The sequence below is a fragment of the Rhinopithecus roxellana genome, chromosome 10, assembly GCF_007565055.1.
Source record: "Rhinopithecus roxellana isolate Shanxi Qingling chromosome 10, ASM756505v1, whole genome shotgun sequence".
NCBI classification, from domain to species: Eukaryota; Metazoa; Chordata; class Mammalia; order Primates; family Cercopithecidae; genus Rhinopithecus; species Rhinopithecus roxellana.
The window spans coordinates 36220688-36246779 of record NC_044558.1 but is presented as its reverse complement, the minus strand read 5'-3'; the positions used below and the strand labels follow the sequence as shown (position 1 = coordinate 36246779).

Genomic DNA, 26092 nt, shown 5'->3' with positions numbered 1-26092 from the left:
TCTGATGAGATTCCTGGAAAATTTGCACTGCAACTAGGACTTCCTGAAAAGGCCTGCTTACTAGGAATTTATGCTAGAGATGCTATCCTTGACTCCTATTGTTGTCTCCAGATGCTTTGATAGTGCTAGCTTGCTGACAACATAGATGCCTGTGTGCATCTCTTCTTTTGAACACCTGAGCTGCAGTTCTCCAGGTGCTAAAGCAGCAATGATTTCTCTTGAGCCCTAAATGCTTTGAGACAAAGATATGTTCTGTTAATGTTTTCAGAATGCTTGTTTGTCCTATTTTGTTCACTGTTAGAGAGACACCAAATTAACAATGTTTTACAGCCAATATCTTCTAGAAATTTTGATAAAAATAGATTTATCACCACAACCTTCTCACTTCCTAGGACACAGAATAAAGGCTATGGTGCCTTCTAGAAGAGGGAAAAATAAAATCTGGTTGCAAATAACTTATATTCAAAAGTCACTTAATCCTAACCATTATTAAGAATTTGCTATGTAGCTGAGTTGTTATTTAGCAGAATTGGGTTGGCTATCTTCTCCCCTGAAGATTATTTTCTTTATCTCTCTGAAGGTTCCTTGATAAAATGATATCCCCAATGAGCAATTCTTACTAGTTTCCAAGACAGTAAACATAGCTTAGACTCAAACTTAGATTGCAACTATACAGCAAAAAGATAATCTGTTGAAGGATGTAATTGCAGTGGTCAAATAAGGAAAAGAAAGAAAAAAAAACGATAAACAATGAACCTGTCAACGACATGAAAGCAATAGGAGGCAAATAAAAACCAGGCTTCAACAGGGGCCCATAACTTAATATCCGTGAATACATAACTACAAAGTACCTGCATGGAAAAAAATATTTTCCATAAATTCTCAATGAAATTTAGTAATTCTTTTAACTAAGTATATAGGCAAAAAAACAGGGTACAATTAAGAGCACCTGTTACTACTTTGTTACTAATAGAAACAGTAGATAATTTTATATCACAAAATAGTTGATTCCGAAATTTCAAAATATTTACACTAATCACTACTTTGAAGTTATGAAAGTTATTACAGCTAGCCCTAGATCTGTTGATTTAATTGCTTTTAGAAAGCAAATGCATTACTATATAAAATGTATTATAAACACTCTATAACTGTCAATATAATTTATTTTCTTTGTCATCATATATTTTTATTTTACACATTCTGGGTTTTGTGACAGCTTGACCAATAAAATACAGTGGAAGAGATTCTTTGATTTAATTTCCTTATCCAGGCCTTAAGAAGCTGGATTCTAATTCAAATATCAATATTCTCATAGTAACTAAATGTGCTATAGGTAATATGTAGATATTTAATTTAATTTTATTTTTTTGATATTAATAAACAATTGTTGTAGCACCATCCACTAAACAGTCTTTCCTTTCTTCCTAGTGAATTATATTTTTTCTCCCATTTGTTGGCTGGAAGTCACAACCCCTATGACCTTGGAAGAAGCTAACTAGGTCCTTTAATGACTGCTTGAGATATAACATTCACTATTCCTTCCCTCCCTATCACTACCTTCATCTGAGTAAGAAAAAAAGTCTCCATTGTGTTAAGTCTCTGAGATTTTACCTTTTACCTATTAACAGTCATTAGTGTTAGATTGACTTACATGCTGTTGAGTTCTACGCAGAAAATTTTCATTTTCATTTTACATGTTGAATCCAAAGAAGTGGTCTATAATTATCATTTTATCTTTATATTGTCCAGTTATAATGTCAGGTATAAACTGGCACCCAAAATAAGTTGGATATATTTATTTCCCTTTTAATTCTCTCAAACATTTTGTATAAAGTATATATTATCTGGTTTTTTGAAAGTTTGGTAAGATTGTTATGAGCCTTTACTCCCTACTCTTTCGAGAGAGTAGGGATTTTTTAGGACTTTTGATCACAAATCCACTTGAGATTGCTTTTAAATATTATGAAAACTATGGATCCTTTAATTATTAAAGGATATTTAATTGCACAAATACATATTTACTGAAAAGTTTTGCACACAACTTTGTGTGTCCCTTTATCAGTGTATTGAATCAAGTTTATAAACCACTTACTCAGCACAATGTTAACCATGGGTCAGAATTCTTATCATCCCTTATCAAAAATTTCCTTTATCTTCTGTGCTGTTTTCTCCCTTGACTTTTATAGTGTTAATAGCTATAATTCAAATTCATTTAAATAATCCAGTTCTGACTTCCTTCTATCAAACTTGTTTTAACGTGAAAAAGTGCCACCAAGAGATATGTTGAGTAATTAAAAAGTTATCACCATTAGAAGGAGCAGTGAGTCACAAGTAAAGTTACTGACATTGTAGATTTAAAGTAAAGTGTAATAAGCAAAACAAAAATCCTATTAAAATTAGGTAACCAAAAGTCAACAAAACAATTTGTTTTATATTAGGACCTTATTCCTTTGAATAGAGTCAATAATTGAATGACTTAAAATGACTATAATCATTTTTCATCTGCATTTAGACACGGTAAATCACCCTAATGTTTACATAGAGCTGGCCAAGTTCCAAGGGCTTTTGTGCCCATCTATTTCCTGCATTTACTTTGTCCCTTCTTCATGCATACACATGCGCCATAACAGTGCAACACATCAAGGATAGCTAATATCTGAGGGCCCATTAACATGCTGCTTATTTCTTGACTAGGAGAATTGTTGATGAGCAACATGTCACATGTCTTGGCCTCTAACTTTGTTTTCAGGCAACATCTACTACATAATGTGTGCCAAATAGCCTGAAGAGGTAGCAACTGACACTGGGAACTGGCCCCGCATCTTTCTTATGACAATAAAAAATGTTGCTAATGAATTACTCTGTAGTCTCCTAAACAAGAACTGAATTCATAAGATTCTCCAAATACCTATATTAGAATTCCTCACATGCCTAGACCATACTCTAGTCACTTGATAGATCCCTGACAGATTTGCCCTTTCTGAAACTGCTCCCTAGATGTGTGTCCACATCTTTAAGCAAACAGAAGTAATAAGTAAACATGCGTTTCAGCCATATTTCTGAATGGGACTTAGGATGAAGGATTCTTCTCTTATTTTTATCTCCATTTGGAAATGATCTCTGTAATATTACCTTTCAGTTCAAGTGTGTGAATGTGCCATGGGGACTGCTATAATGCTAGTCACTTGAAACAGAGGACATTTTTATATGCTACTTGAAAATTTTATATTCAATGGAGAAGCGAAATTGAGAACCAGAATCATTTGTACATGGCTTTGAGTTTTCTACATTCATTTTCTCTTTTATAGTGAAAAGCAACCCTAGGTAATAAGAAGCATAAGAGAGAATGCAATTTACTGCTAAATCTACTATTTATAGGACTTATGTGAAACTGACTGAGGGGGACAGATGCTTGGTTTTTATTCCCCTCTTTACTACTAATTTACTTTACAACCTTTATCCATGCAATTAACTTCTTCATTCTTGATTCATCTAATTTAACTGTAATGGCCATTATGAAAATTACAAAAATATGTATTTTTTTCGTAATTAACCTTTAATATTTCCAGCCCATGTAAGTAAATTCTTATGAGACATTATAATGATAAAGATCATATCTTCTGTCCAAATATTATGTCTCAGTTTCCCTATCTTTGGGGTTATTCAATCAAATACTCTCCAAAGCTGTAGAGGGGAGAAAGGACTATTTGATTTCATCTGTGATATGGACTAAATTGGACTAGTTTATTAAAATTGCAAGTCATAGCAGAATTGAAGAATGAGTTTTGTAGATTACAAGCAATATTTTTTAAAAATAAAATTACCTGAATTTTTTAGTAATATATGTATATATATTTACTGAGGCACAATGTAAAATGTCTTCATTATTATGGACTGGGATTATAAAATTCTTTGATAATCTGCTGTTTAGACTCTACTAGTTCTTTATTTACTTTTGTTTCATAGATTAAAGTCATTTTTATTGACAAATTCTAAACCACTTTATTTAGGTATGATTACCATACAATAAACCATACATGGTTAATGTATACTGCTTGATGAGTTTGTATATACCCATGAAACCATCACCACAATCTATGCCATAAACCTATCCATCACTTCCAAAGGTTTCTTCCTGCTTTCTTATTTATTAGTATTTTTTTGTGTGATAAGAACATTTGGCATAAGATCTGCCCTCTTAGTAAATTTTTAAATATACGATACAGTATTGCTACCAATAGGTACTATGTTGTACAGTAATTCTCTAAGATTTCTTCACCTTACATAACTGAAACTCCATATCTTTTGACAAAAACTTGTTTCTCCTTTTCTCCAGTTCCTGGCGGCCACTATTTAACTCTCTGTTTCTGTAAGTTTAACTATTTTTAGATGTGTTGTATAATGGTAGCATATAGTGTTTGTTTTTCTGTGTCTGATTTCTTTCACTTAGCCTAATGTTTCCTGGATTCATCCATGTTGTCACAAATGATAGAATTTTCTTCTTTTTCAAGGCTAAATACTATTCCATTGTATCTATATGCCATATTGTATTTATCCACTGATCTGTTGATAGATATTTAGGTTGCTTCTATGTCTTGGCTATTGTGAACAATGCTGTAGTAAATATGGGAGTGAAAATATCTCTTCAAAATAATGATGTCAATTCCTTTGGATATATACCCAGAAGTGAAACTATTATATCATATGGTAGTTCTATTATTACTTTTTTCAGGAAACTCTATACTGTTTTTCATAATGACTTCACCAATTTATATTTTCACCAATAGTATATAAGGATACCCTTCATATCCTCAACATTTGTGCTTTTGTAGAATAGCCAGCTCAATACGTATGAGGGGATATTTCATTGAGGTATTGATTTACATTTTGTTGATATTAGTGATCTTGTGCACTATTAGTGATGCTGACCAAGTATGCCATTTCGTAATTTATATTTCTTCTTTGGGGGAATGTCTATTCAGTTCCTTTGCTCATTTTTAATGAGGTTACTTGTCACAAAGCCACAGTAATTATGACAGTATGCTATTGGCATTAAACAGACATATAGACCACTGGAACACAATAGAGAGCCCAGAAATTAAACCACTTATATGTGGTTAACTTAGATAAGTGTACCAAGTATGACAATGGGGGAAATGTTGGTTTGCTCACCAAATGATGTTGGGAAAACCAGATATCTACATGCAAAATAAAGAAATTGAACCCTTATCTTACATCCTATGCAAAAATCAACTCGAAATGGATTAAAGACTTAAAGCTAAGACTTGAGAAAATCAAACTTCTGGAAGAAAACACTTAAAAATCTTCTTGACATTGTCCTTGGCAATGATTTATTGGATAAAACACCAAAGGCACAAGCAATGAAAGCAAAAAATAGACAAGGGAACTATCTCAAACTAAAAAGCTTCTGCACAGCAAAGCAAACAACAGAATGGAAAGACAACCTACAGGATGAAATGAAATATTTTCAAAAGATATATCTGATAAAGAGGTAAAATTCAAAATACATAAGGAACTCCTACAACTAAATAGCAAAAATAAATAATAATAACCCAATTGAGTGACAATCTTAAACCTTATTTTTTATATTGTAGTCAAATATATATTATCCCAATCTAATCATGAGGAAAACATCGGAAAATTCCAAATTGAAAGTAGTTTTATCCAAATGGTAAGACTGATTGGTACAACAATTTTGCCTCAATATTTTGAAAATAAGAGCTTGTCTTTTTGGAAAGAGATTTCACATGGGGTAAAATATTTTTCCTCTAGTTTCATAGTCACTAGTATTTACTTGTATTAGTGATTATTAGGTGACTTGAAGGTCTAGTGGGTAGCAGCTATTAAAGCTTGAGTACTTGTCTAATCCTCTAATAGGAGCAGAGGGCCTCAGAAGTGACCAGACAGACGTGAGATTCATTACTCACATAGAAGCTGATTAAGCAGATCATCTTTCTTTCAGAGTATGAAAAGAATGTTGTTATTAGGGCTGATTTGCACTCTAGCTCCTACCAATTACCTTACTAATTATGCCTGTGGACCACAAAGTGTCAATATGTTCTAAAGATCCAGGAAAAGCTTTTTCTCTTAGTTTTATTGGCAAGATCTTTGAGTTGAGTTTGTGCGCCTGTGTATGTGTGTTTGCGTAATCATGGGTGTGATGTATGTCAGTGTTACGCTTATATCATTAGGTTCTCTGGAAAAAATGATATTTTCTTGGAGACAAAGATCTTTGATCACTTAAAGGACATACTTTCCTTGGAATCCTCTTCTTTGTTTTAGTACAAGTTTGAGTTTCTCAATAATAGAAACTTGAGTGAAATTAGGAAAGTGGAAGCGAAGTGATAAACATTAAGGTAGGCCTGGTCCAGTGCTGGCCAGGTGTGATGTTTGGTGTCCTCTACGACTTGCAGTTCTGGGAAAAAGAGAAGAAGGCTTGTCAAAAGTCCCTGGGGTTGGTGGTTTCCTTCCCACCTGCCTCCGCCTGTGCTTCCGCTGACAGCATTAGAGACTCATTTTCCAGTTCTTTAGCTCTAGTGTACCTATATTTGCTACCCCAGTTTCTGCCAGATACATGTAAACTGAAATCCCTATATTTAGACCCTTTATTCCTGCAATTCTGTTTTCTTAACAAAACAGAATAAAATTGTCCCTGAAATTAGCAATAGGGGAATTAATATTAGGCAAAAATAAGGTAATGATTATTCATACTATATAGCAGATGAATTGAAATCCAAGGAAATTACAATCTCAGAAACATTACAAATCAAAACTAATTTTTATTATCGATTGTGTTAGAGTGCCTTTTTCTGATATGAAGAAATTCTCAATTTTTTGATAATATTAGCTTGTACCATCAAGCTGGATTTGTAGATCAAAATGGTTGAATGCTGGCAATTTCATGTAGCTCAGTGTAATAATTTATATCAATCAGGAAAAAATAATTGTTTTTTATAGGTGAAGGTAGATTAACATTTTCTTCTAGATAGCATTCAAGTGGGAAATAAGTACATGGGGAATAGTGTTCAAAAGCTATGAAGAGTGTACTTGAGTGGAACATTACTGACCAAAGAATTTAAAAGAAAAATAAAAACTGAGAGAAAACTTTGAAAACTAAAGGCTTTTCCAATTTAAAAGTGTTTTCTTGCTGTCAGGCCTGAATGATTTCCCAGAATGTAAGAGTATCATATGATTTTGGAAGAAATTGTATTAATTCTATTTTTTTGATTGGTAAAACTGTGTTTGTGTGAGATTCTACCTTTCCATTCACTAAGCAAATAACATTATAATGAGTTCTGAAATTAATGTGTTTCTGGCCCATGCACATATTTAGGAAGAATGAAGAATTTGGCTTCTAAATAATATACTCCAATGTAATTTTTAGCATATATTTAAAATGATCTAGAGGATACTTATGTTAGAGTACTTAGTTATTGTTGTATTAAAATACCATAACTGAATTTAGTTTCATGTTCAATTTTCCTTTCTTCTGATTATCCCCAGGAATAAGAGATGTTTAAAAGGACAATCTCAGAAAAGTTTCTTTAGCTACAATCAGTGTGAGAAGTCTGGCAGGTGTTTATTTTTAAAAGTGGTGAGATTAATGTACTCTGTGAATAATGTAATGAGGTATGCTAGGAAGATTGCTCATAAGTTGAGAGAGCGAAAAAGTAAAACACAGTTAGAATGTAAAACCTCTCCTATAATTCGTAATTCATTTATAAAATCCAGAGTCATTGTAATAATTTAAAGCAATATAGTCAGACCAAATGCTTTATTTGGTGAATTTCTGCTAGATAGCAATGCTAAAATTAGGAAAGAAGCAAGTGCATGCCTTTTATCACATTATGAGATATCTTTTCTGAATTTTTAAAATGCTTTAATTTGTAGAATTGGTTCAATTCCACCATTTTCATGATTTATATATATCATAAGGTCTACCTTTAGTCAAATGTGAACTTGTACAATTAAGTCTTTCATTTTATACTCAGATGCTTTGAAGTCCACAGATCTAATAATTCTGGTAGCTCCTTTAGAATTTTCAGTTTGGGAGGAGCTTATAACTTACAGATAAAGTGATTACATAATGATGACTAAATGTAAATGTAATTAACATATATAAACATAATTTTGATTCAATCTTTAATAATTAAACCTCTTTCTTCAAAAATTTTTAAACTTTTGTCCTTTAAGTTTTAAAATGTATCTAAAGAGGCTGGACACAGTGGCTCATGCCTGTAATCCTAGCACTTTGGGAGGCCAAGGCAGGCGGATCACAAGGTCAGGAGTTCAAGACCAGCCTGACCGACATGGTGAAACCTCACCTCTACTAAAAATAGAAAAATTAGCAGGGCGTGGTGATGCGCGCCTGTTATCCCAGCTACTCAGGAGGCCAAGGCAGAAGAATTGCTTGAACCCAGGAGGCGAAGGTTGTAGTGAGCCGAGAAAGCGCCACTGTACTCCAGCCTGGGCGACAAAGTGAGACTCTGTCTCAATAAAATAAAATAAAATAAAATAAAATAAAATAAAATAAAATATATCTAAAGAATATTTCCAAGTACCTATTCTGCATTTCATTTAATTATTTTACATATGAAAAATGGAAACTGCATCCTAAATATCATTTAAAAATAAAATGTATGAACCCACCTAGTAGGTAGTCCAGATTTAGGCCAGTCTATTGGAATGTGTGATTTGGCTTCTAAAAGATTTTATGAAGGGCTAAGGTTATTTCTGTGCCCCTTATCTGCCACTGAAGATTATTACATTCATCCTAAGGTCAGTTCTCTTCATGAACATGAGATGTCTGTGAGCAGAAATTGTGATACCCAGCATCCTTGTTCACATCAAATGGAAAAGCCTGTATTAACTTTGTCGAAAGTCCAAAGCAAATATTTAGTTGCATTTCATGATCCAAATTTGTCAGACTTGTCCATCTCCAAACTAAGCACTAACAAAGCTGAAAACATTATCGTGACTTAGACTGATTGACTTAGACTACCTATTTCACAGGAAATATGTGATGGTTACTCAGTCATAATGGCTATGATATACTCTCCAAATGGGTTTTTAATAATTAATGCCAAGATTAGTTTTAGTAAAATAGTTTTGTCATTTTGTATTTACTGTGATTATTTGAGGAATGTACTTCCATTAAAATAGAGAGCAAATTATGGTCTGCAACTTCAGATGGACTCTAATTACCATTTGGTTATCCTGTTATGTATTCCAATTTAGCATCTTCTCCTATTTTTAACCAGAACTATGGCAAGTCTCTCCTAATCTTCTTCGTTGCCGGTGCTAGCAATGTGTAAGTCCTTCCCTTGAAACAAACAAAAGCTACTAGGTAAACAAACCTATTATAGTATCATCTCAGATTTCAACATATGAGAACGCCAGGAAGATGGGAGAGACTCAGCATCTACAACTAGAGTGACTCCTGAGTGAGAAGTGACTTGATCTTGCAAGCAGTCTTCAAAAATGGAGAGGCATTTTTTGGAGACATTCGAACTCCAGTAGGAGGGGCCCATAATGCATATAATATTTCCACAAAAGAACCTCTTGAGACTTACACTGATTGAGTGAGATGGAATGACTTATGGAAGACCAAAATTTCCTTAAAAAACACTAGAAAAGTTATATTAAATAAGAAAAATATAAGTACATATTTAAAGCTTTCAGAAAACTGTTAAAATGCGATAAATATTACAAAGGGTGAAAACCCACAGATAAGTGATGTCTTAATCTGATACTGCATTTTCCCTAAGCGAATTTGAATTTTTCAGATGTGAACATAAGACTGTGGTATGAACTTTTCCCTGAAAAAAAAAAAGGTCACTGAGAGACAAAATTGAAAGTAGGCGAAGCCCTTAACACAGTTGCTGAAATCTGAATATTCTTAGGGCAAGTTTAAGTCCTCTAAGAAGTAGAGCAGAGTTGGCAGGGAGCGGTGGCTCACGCCTGTAATCCCAGCACTTTGGGAGGCCGAGGCGTGCGGATCACAAGGTCAGGAAATCGAGACCACGGCGAAACCCCGTCTCTACCAAAAACACAAAAAATTAGCCGGGCGCGGTGCCGGATGCCTGTAGTCCCGGCTACTCGGGAGGCTGAGGCAGGACAATGGCGTGAATCCGGGAGGTGGAGCTTGCAGTGAGCCGAGATTGCGCCACTGCACTCCAGCCTGGGCCAAAAAAAAAAAAAAAAAAAAAAAAAAAGTAGAGCAGAGTTTTCATTGAATTTACAGAAAAAAAAGATTAAACTTACAACTAATAGAGTAAATGATGTTACCATTTCAAAGTATCAGTTGAAGACAGATGAGTAGAAGACAGGATCAGCGAACAGGAAAATAATTCAGTACAAAATAGGCAACCTAAAGCATAAACAAAAATTATAAAATAAAAAATATAAATGACATTAGGAAAAGTTCCTAAAAGAAAAATGAGTTGTGAAAGCTTTGAATATTTCCAGTTAAAATCTCTGAAAAAATAGGACAGAGAGAGTCAGAAAGATACAATCTCTGAACTGACAATAGTTGGGAATTTCTCAAAACGTATGAGAATATTAACCTACTTATGAGAAAAGACCGGTTAACCTATAAATAAGAACATATACAAAGAATCTACACATAGACCTTTCAGAGTTAAACTGCTGAGAATTAAAGACAAAGACAAATTACAAAGATAGAAGAGAAACACACCACTTCTCTGCTTTTCCTATTCTGCCTTTCAGCTTGCTACAAGCCCAGCTGAATAAGGAGACACGGGTGGGATTAAATTAAGTTTAACTCCAATTCTGTTTAATAATTTAATATCTTTCCCTGAACATTCTTATATTCTTATGGGAACTGTTTACCATTAATGCTTATTACAGGAAAATATTTGCTATATAGGAAATAGCACAGCAGAGTTACACGTCTACTGGAGCTCTCCTTTAGAAACTACAGAATGGAGTCTCCAGTGATACATTTTGAAGAAATTAGAGTAGAAAACAAAAGTTCTGTATTATCATTTCTCAGAAGATGTGAACTAAATGTACTGCTTCTTTGAAAGTGTACCAATATATTTTATCTCTTCAAAAAAGATTATCACTTGGTATTCTACATTATTTCATTATTAAATTCTTCCTCTATCATGCAATGCATTTTGTCTGGCTGAATTCTCACACAAGGTCGTGACTGCACACTCTCACATCACTCCATCTGGCCTAGACCGCTTCTTTAAATTTCAAAAACACATATATAATTGCCCTCCCACCTGGCTAATATCTTATCCATCTCACTAAAAACCTGAGATTAAGGCTATAGTCTTTCCATTTCCTTTCTCTTACTGGTACCTCTACATATTCCTGTACCCTACCTCTTTCTGTTCTTGTATTTTATCAATCATTCCGTCATGTTGCTTTTTTCTTCCTAAATATGTTTTTTTGATTTTTTTTTACTTTTGGCCACTCTGTTAGCTCTAGTGCTACTTTAGCTCTTTCTTGTCTTGTCCCAATAACTTCCTAATTACTCTTTTTGCCTCTGGTTTTATAAAGCCTATGGTATATGTTGCCAATATTTCATATTGTCAGGATTTTAAAAAATTTGGCCATGTCACTTTTAATGGTTAAAAACCTGCAGTGATCCAAAAGAAATAAAAGACAATATATCAAAGAGATATCTGCACTCTCGTGTTTCTTGCAGCACTATTCACAATGGCCAAAATAAGGAATTGACGTAAGTGACTATCAACAGATGAGTAGAGAAGGAAAATGTGGTAGATATACACAATGGAATAGTATTTGGCCATAAAAATGAATGAAATCCTTTCATTTGCAGCAACATGCAATTAGCTGAAAGTCATTATGTTAAATAATATAAGCCAAGAACAAAAACAGAAATATCAAATGTTCTTACTCATATATGGAAGTTGAAAAAGTGGAACTAAAAAAGATAGAGAGTTGATTGGTGGTTACCAGGAGATGCCAAGGAAGTGAGGATCAATGGGGGGAAAATCTAAATGTATTTATTATTAAAGATGGTAATTTATGCACATATAGTTTATCTCGATTTAAAAAATCTAAAGTAGTTGTGAGAAACAAATCTTTTTATAATCATCTTCCTGGTTTCTATCCTCATCTCACATAAATGTAGTTATCCCTCGGGATTGATTCTGGGACCAAAATCTGCAGATGCTCAAGTTTCTGATATAAAATAGTGTAATAGTTATAGCTGACTATGTACATCCTCCTGCATGCTTTATCATCTCTAAATTACCCAATATGCCTAATATAATGTAAATAATATGGAGATCATTTTTATGCTGTATCATTCAGGTAATAATAACAAGGAAAAATGTCTGTATGTGTTTAATACGGACACAATTTTTTAAAATAGTTTTGATTCACGCTTGGTTGAATCTACCCATATGAAAAGTTGACTGTATTTGTTAAATTGAGTGTATTAATAATGTATGTTATCTATTGCTATAGGTGCATGTATATGAAAGAAATGGAAAAATGACAATGATGATGAATTTAAGGGTCTACATTTCCATCAAACAACTTTTGGAACTCTTACGTTCAGGGCATTTTTCTCTAATTAAAACCTTTTGTATAGACACAGTTTGGTCACAGTTCACATTTGAATACAACACTAAGTGATTCATTCATAAAAAGTATAATGTTTGTTTTAAACTGCCTTTTGAACAGAGGATATGATTCAGTCTGAGTCATTTGTACTTTCTCTGTGAGCCACTGGCCGGACAATGACACAGGTCTGTAAAACGGCTGAGGTGCTATCTCTTGTCCGTAAACAGACCAGATGAGATGGAACTATTCTTGAAAATTAATACATTATTGGTCACTAAGCCATACTTCCATAATTTACTAAATTGATGTGATAAGCAACACCTTACTTACATAAAAGTTCTAATGCATTTCAAAAGTATGCAATATTTTCTAGCCACTAATTTATTCATGCAGCACCAAATCTATCAACCAATATATAAACCTCCTTATTTTGTATGGAGAGATGTATGAAATTGAACAATGGTGTATACGATAAGGAAACTGTAAAAAATGAGAGAAAGCATGTTTCAAAAAAGAAAACAAAAATCCTTAGTTCATCTTGACTCTTTAGAAAAGTCAAAAATAAACAAATCTGATCTATTTTTTTCTGAAGAACATTACTATCCAATAGTTTTTAAGCATTTGCCATATGTCAGGTATTTTCTCTTCCAGACATTATTTATTCATTCATGTCCACTAAATGAGTGTTTAGAGAACCCCTTCTACGTGATTCCAGCAGTGAAAAAAATAATAAACCTTGTCCATCTGTAGCTTATCTTCTAGTGAAAATTATCTCATTTAAACCTTAGAATGGCCCAACAGCTTAGTATCTAATATTGGCTTCCTTGAGAGAAACTGAGGTTTAGGCTAACTTGATAATTTACCTGTGGCCACAGATGGCAGGTATATAGGAGCTGGGTCTGAATAGTTGGGTCTTTCTTAACTCAGAAACCCCAGCATTTAACCACTACTCTCCATTACCTACATATAAAAGTGTATAAAATGTTACACAGTTATTATATAAATTAAACTATCAATATTACAACCATGTGATTAGTCTTTCACAACTAAAGAACAAGCTCCAATAATCAAGATGAGTTAGATGCTAACATCAAACAAAATTTCATGTAAATTGTATTATCCAAACAGATTACCTTTGAAAATCCGTTCATATGGATCTACATGGAGACTGTCTTTCACTACGTAATTAGAGCCAGGTTTTTCTTGTTTAGTTTGTTTTGTTTGGGGTTTATATGAGTTTCCTAGGGCTGCCATGACAATGTACCACAGTGTGGGTGACTTACAACAAGAAAAATTCATTCTCTCACAGTTCAGGACTTCAGAGCCCCAAATTAAAGCATTTACAATGTTCGTTCTCTCTTGGGGGCTCAGAGGGAAAATCTGTTCCAAGTTCTCTCCTAGCTTCTGGTAGCTGCTGGCAATTCTTTGAGTCCCTTGGCTGACGTCAGCATAACTCCATGACTTAAATTTGAAAATACTGCTTATCAATGTTTCACAGGCTTTGAGTCAGGATTCTCTAATACTTTGCTTATGTTAGTCCTAAATGTTTCTTAACATTTTTCTCAAACCACAAAACGTACAAAAGCATATGATTACTGCTTAAATAGGAACAAAAGATGTAACATTGGCACAGACTCCACTGAAATGTACACAGAAAGTAAAAAGTGAAAAGACTCAATGTAATGGTTACCTCTCCAACAATATAGAGAAATCTTGAAACCACATCTAGAAGCTACATGAGGTTTCACTGAAGAGTGAAAGATGGTGATAGATTGAGAGTGAGTTTCGTTGTCTGGAGTAGGGTATTCTAGGCAATGAGGACTGAGGGGAAAAAAAGGAATGGCATTATCTTTGAAAGGAAAAAGTAGAGATATTATTTTCTAGTTAAGTGTATTCAGTGTGTATGAAACAGTATCCAAAAATTGATTTTAAGTTAGTCCATTGTCTTATGAAACCTACCTCTTTATTCTCAGGGGTGCCATCAAAAATGTATGAAATTGAAATTAAGTACACTTGTTTATCCAAACTTGTAGCTTAATGGGGTGAAAGGAAGAGGAACATGGCTTATCAATGGCTATGTATCATTACTCTCAAATGAAAAACATGCAAATTATACATTGTCCTGATAATACACTATAATCAGAATGGAACTAAAAATGTAACTTAGCTCACTGGACCTGTGACTTTATGGATAAAATGTGCAGTTATGGATCAATATGCTGCAATCAATCCCTCGACACTAATTAAAGCATAGAATTCTGGCCAGCATTTATGTCTCTAAATTAAAACACATCACAGACTAAACAGAGCTATACAAATCCAAACACCTATGTAAGACATGGCTGAGCACATAATGACCCAGACACTTGCCTGCTTCAATCCTCACACCCCAAATGCACAATTCACTACCATAAAAAAGCTTCCAGATTGTTCAGAGAGAGACAATGATGCCAGGTCTCAAATTAGTCTGTATGGAGATTGGTTTTATCATGTCCCACATAAATCATCCAGAGTTGCAAACAAAGCTTTAAGAATCTCGAAAAAAATGCTAGTTAACATAAAAAAGAAATGTGTTTATCATTATATTATCAAATGTGGTGTTAGTTGAATAGTAATAGTCACAAAATAATAATTTAATCATAACAATAATAATAAAAAATTATTTTCAGTATGTCAGTCCAATTTAATCTTTAGTTTAAGGTAATTTAAAATGTATATAAAATGACATATATCTACTTCAGAGTTTGATATTAGTTTTCCCAGCATATTGATTTCTTATATCTCAAAATGGAAATTTCTTGAAATTTCGCACTATTTATAATGCGCACAATGATAGAACTAGAGTCATTGACTTAAGTTATGGTGGTAGAGTGTCTCATGTTGGCAGATATAGTCTTCTGTAAATATTTCTATTACATAGTTCTAATTACATAGCCCTAATTTCTATTCCATAGCAACAGTTCCAGATAATAAGCTGATATATATGACTCACAAATCAACTTGATTTTTATCAGATAAAATAAGGATTTTTTTGAAATTTAAAATAAAATAAATTCTGATATTGGGACATTTTTTAGTGGTTAAAAAGTCAAACTGTTTCTCACACACCTGCTAGGTATAATGCTCTCCTCTTTAATGCATTTAATGCAAAAGTATTTGGTTAACTAAAAAAATTAAAAATTGAGTTTCAGTGAATGCAATAACTTTGGAGAGACTTGAGAATAAAATAAGTATTTTCCCTCATGAATTAATTCTGCTTCATGTTCCTAGCTTTCTTTTACAAATATGATACATAAACTTTATCTCGATTCCATATGTAGTAAAAGAACCACAATCCTATGCTGGGCCCTGTGGCTCAGGCCTGTAATTCCACCACTTTGGGAAGCTGAGGCGGGAGGATCGCTTGAGGTCAGAAGTTCGATACCAGGGTGGCCAATGTGGTGAAACCCATCTCTACTAAAAATACAAAACTTAGCTGAGTGTAGTTTAGTGCATACCTGTAATCCCAGCCATTCAGGAGGCAGAGGCAGGAGAATCATTTGAACCTGGGAGGTGAAGGTTGCAGTGAGCTGAGGTCGCACTACTGCACTCCATTACTCCATTCTGTGCAACAAGAGCAAACTCCATCTCAAAACAACAACAAAAACAACAAAACAAAACCCCACAATCTTTACTTAACCTATTTATAGTGAAAACAATTTTGTCACTTTATGCTCTCCCTCTGAAGTCTTGAACAAACGGAATCAACTTTTGTTTATGTCAAGCTGATTTTAGCATCAGAATGTTTCTGGTTTAATAATACAATCTGATTCATTATATATCCATTTTTTGCAGTTGTTATAATGGCACAAAATTGAGCTTTTTTGTTCCTTGAACTTTTGCTTATTAGCTAAGCAATGCTAGTGCTCATTCATAATATTTGCATTCAGTTTATCAGGTATCTGAGTTGGTAGTACCTTTAAAAATATTTATTATGAAATATAACATGTTAGAGATGTTAACATGACATAAATGTACATTAAAGTGGAAAATCATGCATTGGCCATCTATGCAACCAACATCTAGATTGAGTTAGAAAACATTCCCATGAACCTGTACCCATTCATAATCACATTTCCTTTCTAAACCCTTGAGGTTAACATTGTCTTGATTCTTTTTGTATTCACTTTTATAATTTTCTTTATAGTTTTACCTCCTATGTGTGCATCATAATAGAGCAGAGTTTTTCCTGGTTGTGTACCTTTTATCAAAAAACATCATACTAAATACATATTTTTAGTGTGCTTCTTTGGCTCAATATTTTTTTAAAGGATGAATCCATGGTGTTGAAATTAGTTTTCGTTTGTTTAACTTCTTCACTGTAAAGACTTCCAGTTTTTATATATATTTTATATATATCAAAATGTATCCATCCTATTGTAAATAAATATTGTTATTTTTAATTTGGGATAATTCTGAATGATCCTGCTACAAGCATCTCTATGCATGGGTCCTGCTATGCTCCTACAGGCGATTCACTCAAGGCTGAAATTGTTTGTTCATCGGGTATGGATACCTTCAACTTCATCAGATAATACCAGAGTATTCAAAACGTTGGTAAAAATGTACACACAAACCAGTTGTGTATAGAGAGTCCCATTGCTCCATGCATTTTCTAACACATGGACTTGACAGATTTTCTAAGTGATTATTAAACACATTCTCAATTTTTCATATGATGCTCTGGTTATTTTAAATTTTATTCTGTTTTGAGGCTCTCGTTCAAAAGTTTTGACAAATTTTTAAATGTGATTTTTTTCCTTAAAAATAAATAGAAGTTCTTTAAATATTCTAGATATGAATTGTTCATCAATGATATATGTAACAAGTGTGTCTCCTGTTTTGTGACTTGTCTCTTCATACTCTTTGTGGTTTCTTTGGAAGAAAAAAGCTCTTAATTTGGATCTAGATAAATTTATCTATCAATTACTTCCTGTATATGTCATAGGTAAAAAAAACTTTCCCTACCCAAATTTGATGAAAATATTATATATTATAATTTGTTTCTTCTCAAAAGCTTTAAAAATTTTAACGGCAAGGTTTTATTTCATGAAATATAGCATACATGTAATGTAATGCACACATATTTAGTATACAGCCTTATCAAATTTTGCAAACAAGTTCAACTATGTAATCACTACTCAGATCAAAACATAGAACATTAACAGCATACTAGAAACTTTTTACACCCTCTTTTCCAGTCAACAATATCGCAAATATAACTATGTTTTGATCTGCTACAAATTTGTTTTGCATATTTTAAAAATTTGTATAAATGAAACCAGATAGTGTACCTCTCCTTATTACTATCCTCTTTTGAACATTATGTATTAGAAATACATTCATGCTATTGCATGTAGCTCTAACATGTTCCTTTTCATTGCTGTATGATTTTCTACTTTCCATTTATTGAAAAATATAGACAATGCGTATCTTGTACTGTAATTGACATATGAGTCATTTCCAGTTTAGGGCTGCCATGAACATTCTTACACATATTTTTGATGCACATATATTTTTATTTTTGTGGCATAGATCTAGAAATAAAATCACTAGGGTGTGCCATTTTTCATTTGGAGAAAATGCTACTAAATTGTTTTTAAAATATATTTTACCTTGTGCTAAGGATTTGGTGAGCTTCTTGACTCTGGACTGTTGACACCATTGATTCTTGAACATTCTCAGCCATTTTATATTCAAGCATTGTTTTTGAGCTATTCCTTCTATCTGCTTCATCTTAGACTTCAGTGATGTAGATTTTTGAATCTCTTACTGTATTTGTGGTTTTGTTATCCTCTTTTCTCTAATTTGAGTCTTATCTCTCAATATTGTATTTTGAGTCCTTCTTAGATCTATTTTCCAGTTGGTTGGTTCTTTCTCTAGGTATGTCTAACCTGCTCATACATATAAAATCTGCTTTCAAAACTATTTAGTAGTGATTTTTTTTTTCTGTTACTATCAGTTTTTAGTAGTATCTTTTTTTAAGTTACCGTGTGTTAATGTATAGGTATATTTTCCCAAGAATTTCTACTTTGCTCTTATTCTGATACACTATGCCAGATTTTATAAATTTTTACTTTCTGCTAAAATTTTATGCTTTTTAGAACTCTTCTATGAGCATGGTAAAATTTGTATGTGTTTGTGTGCACACGTGTGTATATATGTGGGTATCTAATTTGTAGCTGAAAATGCTAAAACTGAAGGCAATTGCTGATCTATTTTTGAATTCTCTCCAGGTTTTGCTATGTCAGTCTTTGTGTGTTTTGTTATTTTTGATTATTCGTAGTACGTTGTATTAAAAAATTCTTTAGAAACTTATATGTCTCATATAAAGCGTTTTAAAGTTCTGGTCCTACATCTCTGGGGTCTCATATTCTTTTAACTTTGACCCAATTTTAATTTTTAAAACTTCAACATTTTTTATTTTAAATTTAATTTTTAAATTTTTTAACGATTTAATTTGACCCAGGTTCCTCATTATTTTGGTAGTTTTTTGATGCTTTAAAGATTATTTTTATTATGTATTTTGCTCATTTCTTTAATTATTCTCAGAGAGAGAATTATTACACAATATTTTCTCAAGAGACATTAAAATTATGACTGACAACTTTTACCAGGACAAAAGAAACACGCATATTTATATCTGGTTGTTGTGACATCTTGATTTTTTTTGTTTTCTTTTGTTATTACATAGGATTGACTCTTTGTTATACGTGTTACTCCCAAAGTACAACTTTGGATATAAAATATTTATAAAATACTTTAAAAAAAGAAATGGTATCATTTGACAAAAATTTGATATTTATAAAAGCTTAGTATATCAAAGATTGTCAATGCCAAATAAAATAATGCAATAAAAATTATAGTGATTCATTTCTACCAAAATATTAGTAAAACATGCTTTGTGAATTTGCTAGGGATATTTTCATATTAGAATACAGTTTTAAAGTATAAACAAAACTAAGATTTTAATGAATAAATCACCGCTCCAGAAGCCTGGCTAACATTTTGCCCATTTTTATTTTCTTATTGCTATTTATTTCCTTTTTTCCCATTTACTTAGTTTCATTTTCCAATTTTTAAATTATGTAATGTTTCTTTCCCTTTTCTTCATTCCTCTTCCATCTATAAGCTCCTGCAGATTTCTCATTTTCCATATTATTAGTTTTCTCATGTTTTCATTTATTCTAGTAAGCAATTATTTAATTCACATTAGGTATTCATAAATTAATGCTTCTTCTGAGAGTTTTCTTCTAGTAGATTTAATCTCCTTGAGGATAAAAATTATATTTTTAAAAGTTTGTATTCACAGTTAATGCCAGATACCTCATATTTCTTAGCTCCTCAAAAATTATTTTTTGATTACATTGCTTGGTTTAACTATTTAAATAAAATCCTTAAATATTTTAGAAAATTCAAAATTATAAGTAGTTAATATTTAATTAGTTATTTAATATGCAATAGAGGAAATATAAAGTTTAAAACTCAAAACTGGCCGAGCATAGTGGTTCATGCCTGTAATCCCAGCACTTTGGAAGGCTGAGGAGGGTGGACGACCTGAGCCCAGGAATTCTAGACCAGCCTGGGCAACATGGCGAAACCCCTATCTCAACAAAAAATACAAAAATTAACCTGGTGTTGTGGTGCACACCTGTAGTCCCAGCTACTTAGGAGGCTGAGGCAGGAGGATTGGGTTCAGGAGGTCAAGGCTGCAGTGAGCTGTGACTATGTCACTGCACTCCAGCCTGGGAGACAGAACAAGACCCTATTTCAAAAGTAAATATAAAAATACATAAAATAAAATGAAAAATAAAATGTAAAAGTTAACATAGTATGAAACAGCAATTTTTTTGAAAGTACTAAATCTTAAAAGTTTTAGGTATAGTTAATTTATTTCTTATTTCTTTCCTATATTCTTATGCTGTAAATTATGCTTAATGATTCTTTTCATCTTTAAATCATGGTAATTACTCAGCCGTTACAAAAGAGAAATGATATGCATTTCACTTCAGAATCAGTGCCTTGAGGTCATTGCCATGAACCATGAAACTAAAATTTGCAAATGCAAAAGCTCTGCTCAAAGTGAGACATATTAACAAAATTATATTCCTAATTTGATTTCATCCCATTTTCAATATGATACTGGATAGACAAAATTAACTAGTTTACCTTATTAATCTATTGATTTAGGGTACATTAGGAAATGATATGCACACTTGGTATAACATACTCTTTTGTTTGTTGCAAATTGACTAAAATTTAATTGATGGTCAGTTATAGTAAAAGTCATCTTTCTCTGCTTTCTCCTTTATTCTTTGATACATACACTTATTATAATTCTTCCCTCATAACCACTATGAGAAAGCCAATATTTCTTTTGTTTCAAAATATATGTGATGCATCTGGCTGACCCTGAGGCAAGGAGACTAAGAATCTTCATGTCTTAAACGATCCCATTAAATCAAGAACTAGTTCTCAACAATGATAAGACTCTATCTCATTGATTCTAGAAATAAACCTAAGATACATGTTATAATTAAATATGAATGAATTTAGCATTCAGTATGCAGCTTTTGGAAGAAATAACTTTTCTTTACAAAAATAAATTCTGAAAATATATCTATATTATATACAAAGTTTAAAAATATGACTGTAATTCATATGTTTATTGTGAATAGAAAGATTTTCAAGTAGTTATTTGAATCCAAAGATATAGCTAAAATAAAACATAAAAAGTAAATTTTTATGACCCTTACTTCTGTCCAACTGGCAGATTGAAATGACGAATGATTCTTCCTCCTAGTTCAGCTATGTGCAATTAATTACTTGATTAAATAATAATGCTTAGCTTCTGGTGCTGAAAGGAAGTTGAAGGTGTTTAAATCATAGGATTGGTGGTATTAGAATTTGGATTCGGTATAAACAAATTGTGTCTAGGATTTGAACTGTCTACAAAAGGCTGAGAATCAAAAGTAAAGTCCCTTGACCCCATGTATACTCCTCGATCTGAGTCACTGATATTTAGAATGTCAGTGAAATGTTCTTCACCTGCTTGCCTCTAGGTTCCTGCATAATTTAAGCTATCTACATGATACCCTAGGAAGAAAAAAGGAAACAAATAGCTAAAGTAGCAAAGTTGTGTTGAGACTATAATCACACTAGCTGTGCAGGGAAAGTGCTAATGGTGACTTGCCCAGAACTGGTTAAATCTTTAAGGACATTGTATCAGCATAAAAAACTACCCCATAGGGTAGGCTCCATAATTCCTCCCACTTTTAGGAATCCATATTTATCTCATTGTGGATGGTCTAAGAAGTGAAATTATCTCCACAATAAAGTCCATTGGCCAAAGACTGCTGGCAGAGCCACAGTGGGAGAATCATTGGTAAAAGAACTGAAGATAATGGAATAATTTGAAGGAAACTTAAATTGAGTATACTCCAAATGTTCAAAAAGATAAAAGATGGAAACCAGAAAGGTATAAAGTTTTTAAAACAAGAAAGAAAGATTTGAAGAGAACAAAGTGCATGAAAAATACAAAAAAAAAAAAAGTATTCCCAAAATATAACATAACAAACCTCAAAAAACAAAGTGTAGTACAGAATTCATCCTTTAATTGAAAGTAGGTAACATGATAGGTTAAGAAGTTAGAATATAGGTCTATTTGTATTGGCAAAATAGGGTATAGAGGAATAATAGAATGGAGGAATGGGAAAGAGGCCATCTTTAATGAGAAGATCCCTGGGAATTTTCCAGAATTAGAGAAATATTTAAATTCTTAGATTAAAAAATTAAATCTTAATTATTTATAAAACCATAGAAATTCAAAGTTTATGAAGAAAAATTAAAAAGCTATCAGACGAAAAATCTGAGTGTCCCCAGAAGTATGCCAATCAGAATTACAGCAGATTTTTTATCATAACATTAAGAAAAAGAATATTATCCTCAAAGTGTATATTTTAAAAATTATCAGTCAAGAATTCTATACTAAGCTAAACTATAATTTAAGCATGCAGAAAAATAAAGCTCTTATCAAGAAAAATAAAAGTATCTAAAAAAAGATTTAAGATTCAAGTTGTAATGATTAGCAAACAAATAATTTGAGACAGATAATTATGTAATGATTATAACATACTATTTTAAGGTGCCTTATATCACTGTAAAAGTTAAACCAAATAACATTTTCAAAACAATTGACATATTACGTAATAATATTTTTACATTTAGAAACTAACAGAGCTAAAAGAGACAAGTAAAGCTATCACTTGAAAATGTTGAACAAATTTTCAGGAAGTTTAAGCAAAAGTAAAGTCTTTGAAGTGTCCAGAAAGAAAGTAAAAAATAATAATTAATTTTGTATATAAACATGCACACACATGTGTAATATATTTCATCAAAGACCCTTCATAAAAAAATATAGAATAAACAAGTACTTCTCTGACAGAGAGAAAATAAAACTGACTGAGGAATACTTTATCTCAAACTCTTGACTCAAATGATCCTCCTGCCTTGACCTCCCAAAACACTGAGATTACAGACGTGAGCCACCGCACCCCCTCTCAGAAATATTTTATCAATCCAATAAAAATAGAAGGGAAACGAACTAAGGTAAACACATTGTAAATAGAGTATAAATTATACAGGACAAGGAAATATAAAAACAATAGCAACAAAGTTATAAGCAATAATGTAAACTGAATAAACTCACAAATTAAAGCCTGTTAAATTGAATTTTTAAATAAAAATTTCCAATTATATCCTGTTAAATTGGAGTTTGTAGGGCATAATATAATATGGAGATGTTAAAAATATAAGAATGGAAATGGAAACTATATAACCAGGAAAGGAATGAATTAGCTATATTTTTATCTATCATTCTGTCTATATAAATACAGGTAGGTCTTCAATAAAACATTAGTAATATAATTAATTGAGAAATGACATGCTCTGGTAACATGTATACATTTTTAAATGCAAATAATAACCCAATTACATATAAAAGAATAACAAAAAATATATTAAAAAGATACACACGACATTTATGATATTACTGGTCTTTAGGGAAGCAGTAAACTAAAGGGGACTCAAGATTACATGAAAATAAGACATTATTCAAATAGAGAGTCACATGCAATGGTTTATATTTTAAAAACAAAATCAAACAAGAAATCACAAGATCCATATGTGACAATGTTAAAATAGTTGATTCTAGTTGGTGTCTATTGTATTCTCTCTCTCTCTCTCTCTCTTTGCCTGTGTGTCTGTGTGTGTGTGTGTGTGTGTGTGTGTGTGTGTGTGTGTGTTTAGGTTTGAGTGAAAATACCTTAATCTTCAATTCTCTAGTCTATTTTATATTGTTAACTTTTATTATTCAAAATCTAGTAGTCAAAATAAACAAAACAGAAATAACTATAATAAAAGAAAAAAAGAGAGGCAACATCTCTGATAAGCCCTTATTTTTAAGGTCTTATTTTTAAGTTTGGTGTTGCCAAAGTGAATGAGGAATATTTCCTGAAAGACATAAGCAGAGAAAGTTAATTTCTGGACATTTTAGTTTCATCTGAACTTCTTCAATAATAATAAACTTCTTCAAGTTTTCATTTTTTTTTTTTTAATCATTGTTCTTTTGCAGGTTTCGTGTAGTCCTACTTAAAGCTTCGTTCCCATTCAGCATCATCATGTGATCCAGCTAACGCTCACCAAGGACATTCCTTTGCTGTTTTCAATTATCTTCAAATGAACCATTTCAAAAGAAGAAGAAAAAAAAAAAGCATGCCTGCTAAAATTGCCAAAATCTAATACTGCTCTTCACAAAGTCTAATTATGGCAAAATCATAGTCTTTGTTTTAATAGATGTCCCAGGTGCAAAAGTAGTAGTAGTTCAAATCTCTCTCTCTGTCTCTCTCTGTCTCTGTGTGTGTGTGTGTGTGTGTGTGTGTGTATGTGTGTGTCAGAGAGAGAGAAACAAAGAGAAAGACAAAATATGTACGTTTTTATGTGTGAACAATATGGAATAATAAATTTTAGTAATTTTGGAATAACTAGTCAGTGTAGACAAAATAAAAATTTAGAATGGCATTTATTTAAATATTTGGACACTGACCATGTGAATTGGAAACAACTTTTTTGTGCTTATTAGAGTCAATTGTTTTAAATAAGTTATTTGGTTTAACTTTCATAGTGATACAAGTTACATTCAAAACAATATACATTTTACAGATAAAATATTGGATCAAGGGAAAAGTTAATTAACAATAAACACTGAATTCTAAAGGATTAACTGTACTCTTTTCATGGACTAGTACATTCTGATAATTTATTTTATGTATAATGGAATGTTTTTAGCCATTTTATTGTAGCTAAATCTCTCTTTCTTTTCTTACTCTTCTTCCACATTTGTATTTATAATAAACTAGAAAATCATTACAGTAGGTGTATTCTTTCTCAAATAAATTTATCTTATCACTAGAAATATATACAATCTAAATTGGGTCCTATGTAAAGCTTAATATATAATATTAAACAAAGAGCAACTACATGCATGTGTTCTGGGTTTTTTTTTTTTTTTTTGAGGAAATTAATGAAAGAAAATAAATTTAATGTGTAAGCAATTACACAATTGTTGATATTACTGCACTGGCCTTGTTCCCCATTTAGCTACCTTCATGTCACATGTCATATCACTACCCTGAACTATGTAATCTGGCATGAAAAATGGTAAAGTGAACAAAATACAGATTTTTCAAAACTGTCTACATATTTATAACTCCATATTTCATAGCTACTATACCTATGACATTTTCAGGATAACTATTTCTCAGTTTACTAGCACCACAGTTTTTAAAAACTGGAGTATCAAAAATAGCATCAGATTTGAGTAGAACCTAATTAATATAAAGCACAAGGCAATAGAATTTATCTTAAAATGTTAATCGATCTGTTATTTTTAATTTAAATTATTTTTAAAATAAGAATTAAAATTTGCAAGCATTGATCTTGTGATTACTGTTGTGTAGATTGATTTCCACTTTTAATATTTTATATGTGATGTTTCTGTACCATCCTAAAATATTATTTATGCTGGCTGATTATATTTTCAAAATAATATAAATGTATATTGATTTAGTTCCAGACAATTTAAAATAATGGGAACATTTAAGACTCTATTTAATGTAATTGACAAATCTGATAATTCAGAGATTGGGGTCTGTCAATTTCAAAGTGATATTGGACTTACTTGGAGGACAAAATTCCACAGAGAAGGGATCCACATAAAGTGAGGTCAAATATCTTTGTACAATTTCTCCCGAAGTATTTGGCACCTGAGATGAACATGCTCGGAGAGATACTACAACAGTTTGTAGAGAAAGCAGCAACTGAAAAGCTAGAGTTGCTCAGAGGTTTCAACAGCAGTGGAATACTGGGGAGGAAGAGGTCTATAACCAGTAAGATGTAAGACCCCAGA

At 32.1% G+C, this 26092-nt stretch overlaps 1 pseudogene; it reads left to right on the top strand.

Moving 5' to 3' along the window:
• Positions 1 to 24725, top strand: part of LOC104672145 — a 59288-nt pseudogene extending 34563 nt beyond the window's left edge.
• The last annotated feature ends 1367 nt before the right edge of the window (positions 24726 to 26092 follow it).